Source organism: Thunnus albacares, chromosome 3, assembly GCF_914725855.1.
Source record: "Thunnus albacares chromosome 3, fThuAlb1.1, whole genome shotgun sequence".
Lineage (NCBI taxonomy): Eukaryota > Metazoa > Chordata > Actinopteri > Scombriformes > Scombridae > Thunnus > Thunnus albacares.
This window is the reverse complement of record NC_058108.1, coordinates 10,503,648-10,511,939: the sequence shown is the minus strand read 5'-3', so window position 1 is coordinate 10,511,939 and position 8,292 is coordinate 10,503,648. Positions and strand designations below refer to the sequence as shown.

General features: G+C 40.0%; 1 long non-coding RNA gene across 1 annotated transcript; it reads left to right on the top strand.

Moving 5' to 3' along the window:
* Positions 1-6,346: 6,346 nt before the first annotated feature.
* On the top strand, positions 6,347-7,998 carry LOC122979386. Its single transcript, XR_006402845.1, has 3 exons — positions 6,347-6,773; positions 7,112-7,174; positions 7,448-7,998. It is a non-coding gene; the product is annotated as an uncharacterized LOC122979386 (long non-coding RNA).
* Positions 7,999-8,292: the final 294 nt, after the last annotated feature.

Below are 8,292 nucleotides of genomic sequence, written 5' to 3'. Positions count from 1 at the left end.
CTGTCAAGGTCGTAGGCAGGATTTTAGCAATACTTAAGTACAATTAAGTCTCACTCCACTCAAACTTTTCTTCTGAAAAATGTGATTAGACACCAAAGATAAAGTCTGTAAAATGTCAACATTAATTTGATTTGTCACATTTTATTTAGTCACTATTAATTTTTTCTGTAAATGTTATAGCAGTTCTTAAGATTACGACCCACAATTTACAGCGTAATTATTTCCAATTCACAATAAAAAAATCTTGTACTAACAGTATACCAGTACAATATGTACCGATATATACATGCAGGTAAATAGGTACAAAATTTGAAGTTTGCGAATAAGGGGGTAGTAATCTGCAAACTTAAAGAGAATTATGCTGAGTATTCTTAATCACAAACCAGCTCAAAATTAAACATACTAAGTGTAAAAATAAAAAAAAAGCTATGAAAGAAATGTGTAAAGTAACTTCTCACTTCTCTAACTTCTCTTCTCATTCCCAGACAAAATACATGCACGCTTATATGAATATGCACTAGTATAGAGCTCATTGTGGTTTTCTGGATGCTCAAGCAAGTACTTAACCTACAGTAGATGCTTGTGTGTCACATCTATTCTCTACTGGCAACACACTCAGAGTTTGGCTGGCTCTACATCACTGTTTTTACAACAAAAAAAATAAGTCAGTAAATAATTACTTAGTATTGTGCTTGGTGTTGTTCTTCATGTTTAGGAGATTTTTTAATTCTCATCCAGGAGAAGCTTCCCTCTTGATTGAATGGCCCCACCGGACCAATAATAAAATCAGAAATTTACATGAAGTAGCCCAGAGACATTCTCTACTTTATCATGCTGTAAATTATGGAGTCGTTTAAATACGTTGAATATGATACAGTCTCCTTAATCCTTGCATATTCTAAGACCCCTATTCCTAATTCTACTGTACTTTTTCAGTTAGTGTAAACCATAACAGGCTTCCTGAAAAAACAATGATCAACCAAAATGTCCTTAACAAAGAGGAACACTGATTCTCATAAAGAAAGAAGAACAACAAAACAGACACAGAATGATTTTTTATTTCTAGGCATCTGAGTCTTAAAGGGAAACTCTGGTGTTTTTCACCCTGTGTCTTATTCTCATTATGTGGCCATTTTGACTAATGGGTTGTAATAACTGCATTCGCCACCTCCATTACGGAGAAACGTGATTCGGGCAAAACAGCTCCCGAAAGCTTTCCAAATAACCTTGAATTTTGCATAAAATATTTCAAGCACTTGTCTCTGAGTCCAAATGACAGAAAGCACAGAAAGCAGCCCCCTGAGCTGAGAACAGAGATAGATCAACTTCAGGGGCAACCTGCTGGCTAACTAAACTGTTCATCTGTGCACACCACTTTGTTAATGTGTGAGGCTTTGGGTCGCCATTTGATTTAGTGTCTGAGTACTAGTAGAAAATGAGAGATTTGTTTACATTAGTGTCTCCCCAAGAACTTCAATAGTGCATAAGTGACTGGTTATCCAGTGGACTATTGTGGATCATTACACTTGGCCGACCACATTTAAACAGGAGTACACAGACAAGGAGCTAAATCAAATGGAAGAGGACCAATAAAGAATGAAGGCAGAGGCAGAACATCTGCAGAGGAACATCCTGCAACACAACTTTACTCAAGAAACTGCTGGTGTTCCTTTGGTCACTGTTCTCAAAAGATGACTGAGGAGGAAACTTTTCCTGCAAAGAGCAGTATTTATTGATGCCACATGTGGGAAATCACGATGTGTCCATGAATGAGAATGTCCCCAGCTGTGTAACTGCAACACATTTGCGGCTCTGATCAATATTGCCATCTTGAAGACTGCCATGTCCACGTCCCCAAAATCAACAGGAAGAAAAGACTGAGACTGCTCAGACAACTCTAACAACAGCAATAACAAACCCTACAAATCAATTAATGCTTTTCAAGACGTTTTTTTGTAATATTTAGTTACCTGTGTTAAAGGAGGATCATGCTATATATAAAACTATGAGTAATAAATGTTTGTCCTCACCCTGGTGCTCACGCTGCTTCCCCTAGGGTGGGTAGTGAAAAGTTAGCGTGGCACATAATGGGCACAATTATAAGAAAAAGACCCGGGTTGACAAACACCATAATCTTCCGTTAGCTCAACCCTACCTTTAACCAAATTTTAAATTCTGTAATCATCATCTATCCATTATATACGCTACAGCGGCAACTGAACAAGAAGAGCTGCCTTAATATCCTGTTCCCCTGCAAGTTCCTCCAACTTCCTTCCCTCTTTTGTAAGTATCCTCAAGTACACAGAGGCCCATGGGGAGATTTAATCCCCCCAGCGTGTCCTGGGTCTATCCCAGGGTCTCCTCCGAGCCGGTCATGCCCAGAAAATCTCCACAGAGAGTGACCAAGAGACATCAGTGTCATCCATTCCTCCCCTGGCTCTTCTTTGTGTGGAAGAACAATGGCTTGGTACTGAAATACTTCCGAACTACTAATTATAACCTTAACCCACACCTATGTCCCAACCTTGAAGTAGTGAGGACTAGTCAAACTGGCCTGACTTTGTATAGCACCAAAAAGGTCTAAAACTCTATTAGGTTCACACAATGACAAGAGTCCAGGAACACATACACAAAAAACACATAAATGACAAACAGACTCACCAGCACGGGTGGAAATACTTGAAGAGAAAATAAGAAAGGGAAGAAATAGATGTGAAAAAGTAAAGAAAAACACCTTGTAGACCAAAAGGCCTCAGAGATCAATAAAAACTGCTGATGTCTTAACGTAAGGTTAGAAAGATATACAAGAGGCTTGTGTGTCTTTCACATTCAGTCCTCATCGTCTCTCTGTTTCATTCTCTCTCTCTCTCTCTCTCTCTCTCTCTCTCTCTCTCTCTCTCACTCTCACTTTCACTCACACTCACACACACACACACACACACACACACACACACACACACAGTCTCCCACACATACATTCAGAAGGCGCATGTTTGACACGGGTGATGTAAGACTGCTGAAACTGAGCATGAAGGTCAGAGGGATGCTGGGAGAACCCAGGTCTGCATTACTGAAGTGACGGGAAAGAAATCTCTCTCTCCTTCTCCCTTTTTCTCTCTCCCAAAAACATACACACAAAAATGCGGGCAAAACACACACACACAAGTGTCTATCCACACACATCCACATACACGCACGCAGACACACTGTATGGCTGATGGATGCTGTTTGAGTTGGAGAGGAAGTATCCTGTTGTTTTCTACTAAGCACTTTCTGTTCAGCACTCATTGCCAAGAGTAATGGTCAGTGAAGTGCCCCAGTGATCTGTGTGTGTGTGTGTGTGGGTGTGTGTGAGTGATAGAGGGAGGGAGACTTCTTGATTCCAAAATCTTTGTTGTATTTCACACAGGCTTCACACACTAACAAGGTTTACTATGCTTGACCACTCATCTTTGCGTCTCCACATTCTGAAATTTGCATGCATGTGCTCAGCCAAAAAGGATTTGCCCACTCGACTGTATGGCAGCTGGCCCAATGAAAAGACTGCATTCTCATTTAATCTACTAAGTCTTGAGTGATTAGTGGGCCAGTAAAGAAGCTGGTTAGACCCACCTGTGTTCAGAGAGCTAAGGTTATCATGCATAACCACCATCTATAAACTTAAAAATGTCCCCATACTTATGTGTACTTTTGCTCTGTGGCTGTTTTGCATGGTCTGGGCTTGGCCCCATGGTTCCAATTAAGGGAATTCTTAATGCTGCAGTAAACAATGATATTTCAGACAATATCATGCTTTCAACTTTGTGACAACAGTTTCAAGAAGCTGCTTGTCTGTTTCTCTTATAACAGTGCCCCCACATGTTTTGGGGGCATTGGAATGAGATGATCAACAATTACATATTGATGTGGAGTCTACATACTCTTCGCAATGTAGTCTTACACAGTGAAAAGCAATCAAATATTTTTTAAAAATCTAATGTTTTAAAAGTCTTCATAGTTTAGTTTGGTAAAAAGGTAAAGGTCTGCAACCCAAACTTGGTCTCACAAGACCTGTTTCTGTGAAGCTTGATTCCTGAAGATTTTCAACAGTGTACTATGGATCTTTGTACAGTCAGGGCTAGAAGTTGCTGCACATGGGTGCTATGAAGGAGTTTGTTGTTTGTTTTTTCATTTTATTTTAATTTGTGGCTCATGTTTAGCAGCCGAGAAAAAGTCAATCCAATCATTCTGAGTGATGTTAAAAAAATCATATTTTTTACAGACTGAACTCTCCATCACTGCAAAAAGACTACTTTTAAAAGATAATGATATGCATATTGCCAAAGCAGCATTCATTGATTTTATCTGGTTATTTGGGAGCTACAGGGGAACATGGAGTCCATTTGGAGTCATCTAGAGAATGTAAGTCCAATATTCACTCTTAGCTCTGTTTTGGTCTTCACCATCTCTTGATGGAAATATCTGGTTCTTTAGAGTGACTGCTTTCACATCACTCATAGTCATTTGATCCAGGATTTTGCTAGTGATTTTCTATATTTTTCTATTTTGTCAACAAATCCCATGTGTAGAGCGAAACCAACACTGAACTCATCTGACTTACAGGTATTGTATGTGTATCCAAAGTGTGACATATCGTCCAAAATTAAAACGTGTCAGTGAGCTATACTGCTGCACTGAGTGACATATTCCTTCGTCCCTGAAGACAGTGGTTACCGTAGCTTGTTTAGAAACGGCTCCAAAGACTAATAACAGCAATAGGATAGTAGTACTCAGGAGTGAAATTCTCAGGAGTTGCAGATGCCACTGCACATGTGCAGGAACGCAGTTTTGTTTACAGTGCTTTGCTAGTTTGTTGTGCTACATATCACAACCTCTCGATTTTGTACTACATTATACATTTCTCAAAGAATTTAACTAAGAGGTTGACAAGAGGTTGTGATATGTAGTACAACAAGCTAGCAAAGCTCTGTAAACAGAACTACGTTCTCGTACATGCGGAGTTGAGTCTGCTGTACAAGGAACCTCACTCCTGAGGGTTACTATCAGGGCTCAAGACTGTCATCTGTCATCTCCACCTCTGGGATGACAAGGATTATATATATATATTTGAAATTATTGCTGGAGAACGTCTTCTCATACTGTTCTCATGCTTCTCATGCTAACTATAGTTACTATCACTAGTTGGCTAATAAGCATGAAACCTGAAATGTTCCCATGGTACCGATCCATCTGTCCCCTCAGTGACAAACGACTTGCTGGCAGGACCTCGCAAATATGTTGCGCTGGTTAAACAAAACACGGCGCTACTCTGGCAGTGTGTGAATATTTTAGCTAAAGCATACATTTAGATGAGTTCAATATAGTATTGTGGTCTTTTTTGTTATAATCTAAGCCTTAAAGACTTACCAAACATAGCTTGTACGTGGACAGTAGTGATGCACGGATTGCAGTTATATCCGCGGGCACCACGGTTAATCCGCGGATTAGGCAGGTCGTAAAAATTACATTCTGATTAATAGTGGATGGGTTGCAGGTGAAATAATACATCATTAACGAGGAAAATATTAATTATATTCTCTAAAATGTGAACATAGCAGAGAGCAGAGTAGAGCTGCGGTCCGCCGCTCCTCCGCAGCAAACAGCTTCATTTTTCGTGAGGCACGAATTACTGACTCACAACTAAACAAACTAACAACAAGGAATACTAAGAAATACACAGACACTAATAATTATTTCTACAATTATATAAGAAAGATTGCCAGAAAAATTGGTGCACTCAGCATGCTACAATCTTTCCAGACCACATGGGTTATCAGGAGCAGAAGCAGATCGCAGCAGGCAGCATTCATAGTAGTCTACATAAATATGAAACTGTATTGCAAAGGCACAGGTCACCATGGAAACATTTACAATTACTGAAAGCAGCATCTCTAATCTTAAAAGCAAATCGTTAAAGAAAACACTTATACATCAAAAGGGGCAGATTTAGTGATTTAGGGGCCCCGGACAAACTCCATCTTGCTTTACAAAGTAAAGAAACAACAATTTTGATTTTGGGATGGTTAATGTGCACTTTGGGACGATTAAAATTGTTTTTCGGGACGATTCAAGGACGGTTAGTCTGGAGCCCTGGTTACTATCTTTGGAGCCATTTTTAAATAATTACGGTAACTACTGTCTTCAGAGATGAATGTCATCCAGTGTAGCATGCTGTGACTCATTGACGTGTTTTTTATATTTTCTGAACAACAACAGAGGAATAAACACACAACATTTGTAAGTAGGATAAGTTCATTGTTGGTTAGACTCTGCATATGAGATTTGTTGACAATAAGAAAAATAAAGAAAATTGCCAGTCAAATCTTTTAATACAAAAGAAGACAGAAGAATTAATTTGTTTACACAGGAAATTACTTCTTTATTTTTAATCTTCTAATCACCAGTATTTTTAATTTAATGCACAATACTGAAACTTGTGAAGTCACAGCAGACAGTAGCAATACAGTAAAATGTGAACTATAGGGATATAGAAGTATAATAGGATTTGCTATGCAGGAGTACACTCCTTGTGTTTTCCTGTGCATTACACTTTTATTAGTCTCTGTGTTCCAGTACAATACATGTACTGTATGTATGTAATACATGTAGAGACATAAGCACTGAACACCCTCTGACAGACAGGGATGTGTGCCACGCCCCGCCACACACAGTGATGATCACCCAAAAGTCAGCAGTTTGATGCCTCTTCCAGCACAGCGAGTGGTACGACACAGGTACTGTAGGTCTGAAAGGTTTAGCAGCATCTTAAGACACAAGCCAAAGCCTCCCACAGAGCGGCCTAGTCAGCCTTCACCCAGCCTTTCTGCCTCACATTGAAGTGACATCAAGCAGCCCCTGTAGTGCTGAACACAGGACAGAAAAGAGACATAAACATGGCACGGGACAGCCAGTCTGACATAAAGCACCCCACCTGACTGTAGCTGAGCAGCCCCCCCGTATGTGTGTGTGTGTGCGCGTGTGCTTGTAAGTTTGTGTGTTTGTGTGTCTTGTTTACAGAGCTTTTCTGTCATATGTCTTCATCTCCACTTTCTATCCCCTCACTGTTCTTCAGCTCTGTGGCTAAGCCAGCATGAGGCAGAGACACACTGTGCAGGTTTCATCCCTTAGCTTAGAGGTGAGTGTTTATGTTCCTGTGTGTGTGTGTGTGTGTGTGTGTGTGTGTGTGTGTATGTGTGTGTGTGAGGGAGAGAGACTGAGTAAGAGACAGAGAACAGAGGGACTGATTGTATGCGTGTGTCTGTGTGTGAAACAGTGTGTTGCCCCCTGAAAATGTATGTTTCCTCTCTGAAATTGTGCATTTGTGGCCCCAAATTTGCTCTCAGTTGCCCTGTAGGTGTGTATGTGTATGTCTATTTTTATGCGTGTGTGTCTGTGTTTACTTCTGCAGTCTGATCCCGAGCTTATACTCCAGTGAGTGGCAGCCACCACCATTCAGAAGCTCTCTCCTTGGGGCATAATGCATGGAAAAAACAGGCTTAGGGGCACATCAATTCCACAGGCTTAACCGAACGACGGGTGGTGAGTGCGTGAGTGTGTGTTTGTGTATTCTTCAGATGCATTTTCATACAGTGCTTCTGTTTCTAGACAGAGCGCGACATTGAAAATGGTGTGTGTGTGTGTGTGTGTGTGTGTGTGTGGGTCTTTGTCACATGTTAAATGCTGTCATAATGAGCGTATTGAGCCAAATGTCAAATAAAAGGAGAGGGATTTAAGGGGATTCGAGCCTTTATTAAACATTCATATTGTTTCCCCACATCTGACAACTGAGACAAAGTGTTAAATACAAATGGATTTCCATATCCCCAAATAAATATCACAGACTCATGATTAAACGTGATAATGACATCAGATGGAATGTGCTGTATTTAACTTGTGTTTTGTCTCCTCAGACGAGTCCTTCGACAGCAGTTATTAAAAGATAGTTTAGACTAGTCAAAGATGAGGGATTGTTCTGTCCTTTGTACATTTCTTCTATTCCATCAGTGCAAGTAGAACATGAGGAATATAGTATTAATATTTAAGACTTGCTGTTCACAATAGGGAGAAAAATGAAATGACATTTGAGAGGCTTCTGTTTGTTTTCTGATTTTCCAAAAGCCCTTTTAATGTCTTACAAACATAAATGCTGCCTGTTGAGACTTTGCAAAAGAAGAAAAACAAGCATGCTAACAAAATGCCAAAGCACCACTGAGTGATGCCTGTGAAACATTTCACCTTTCATGTTTGACATTT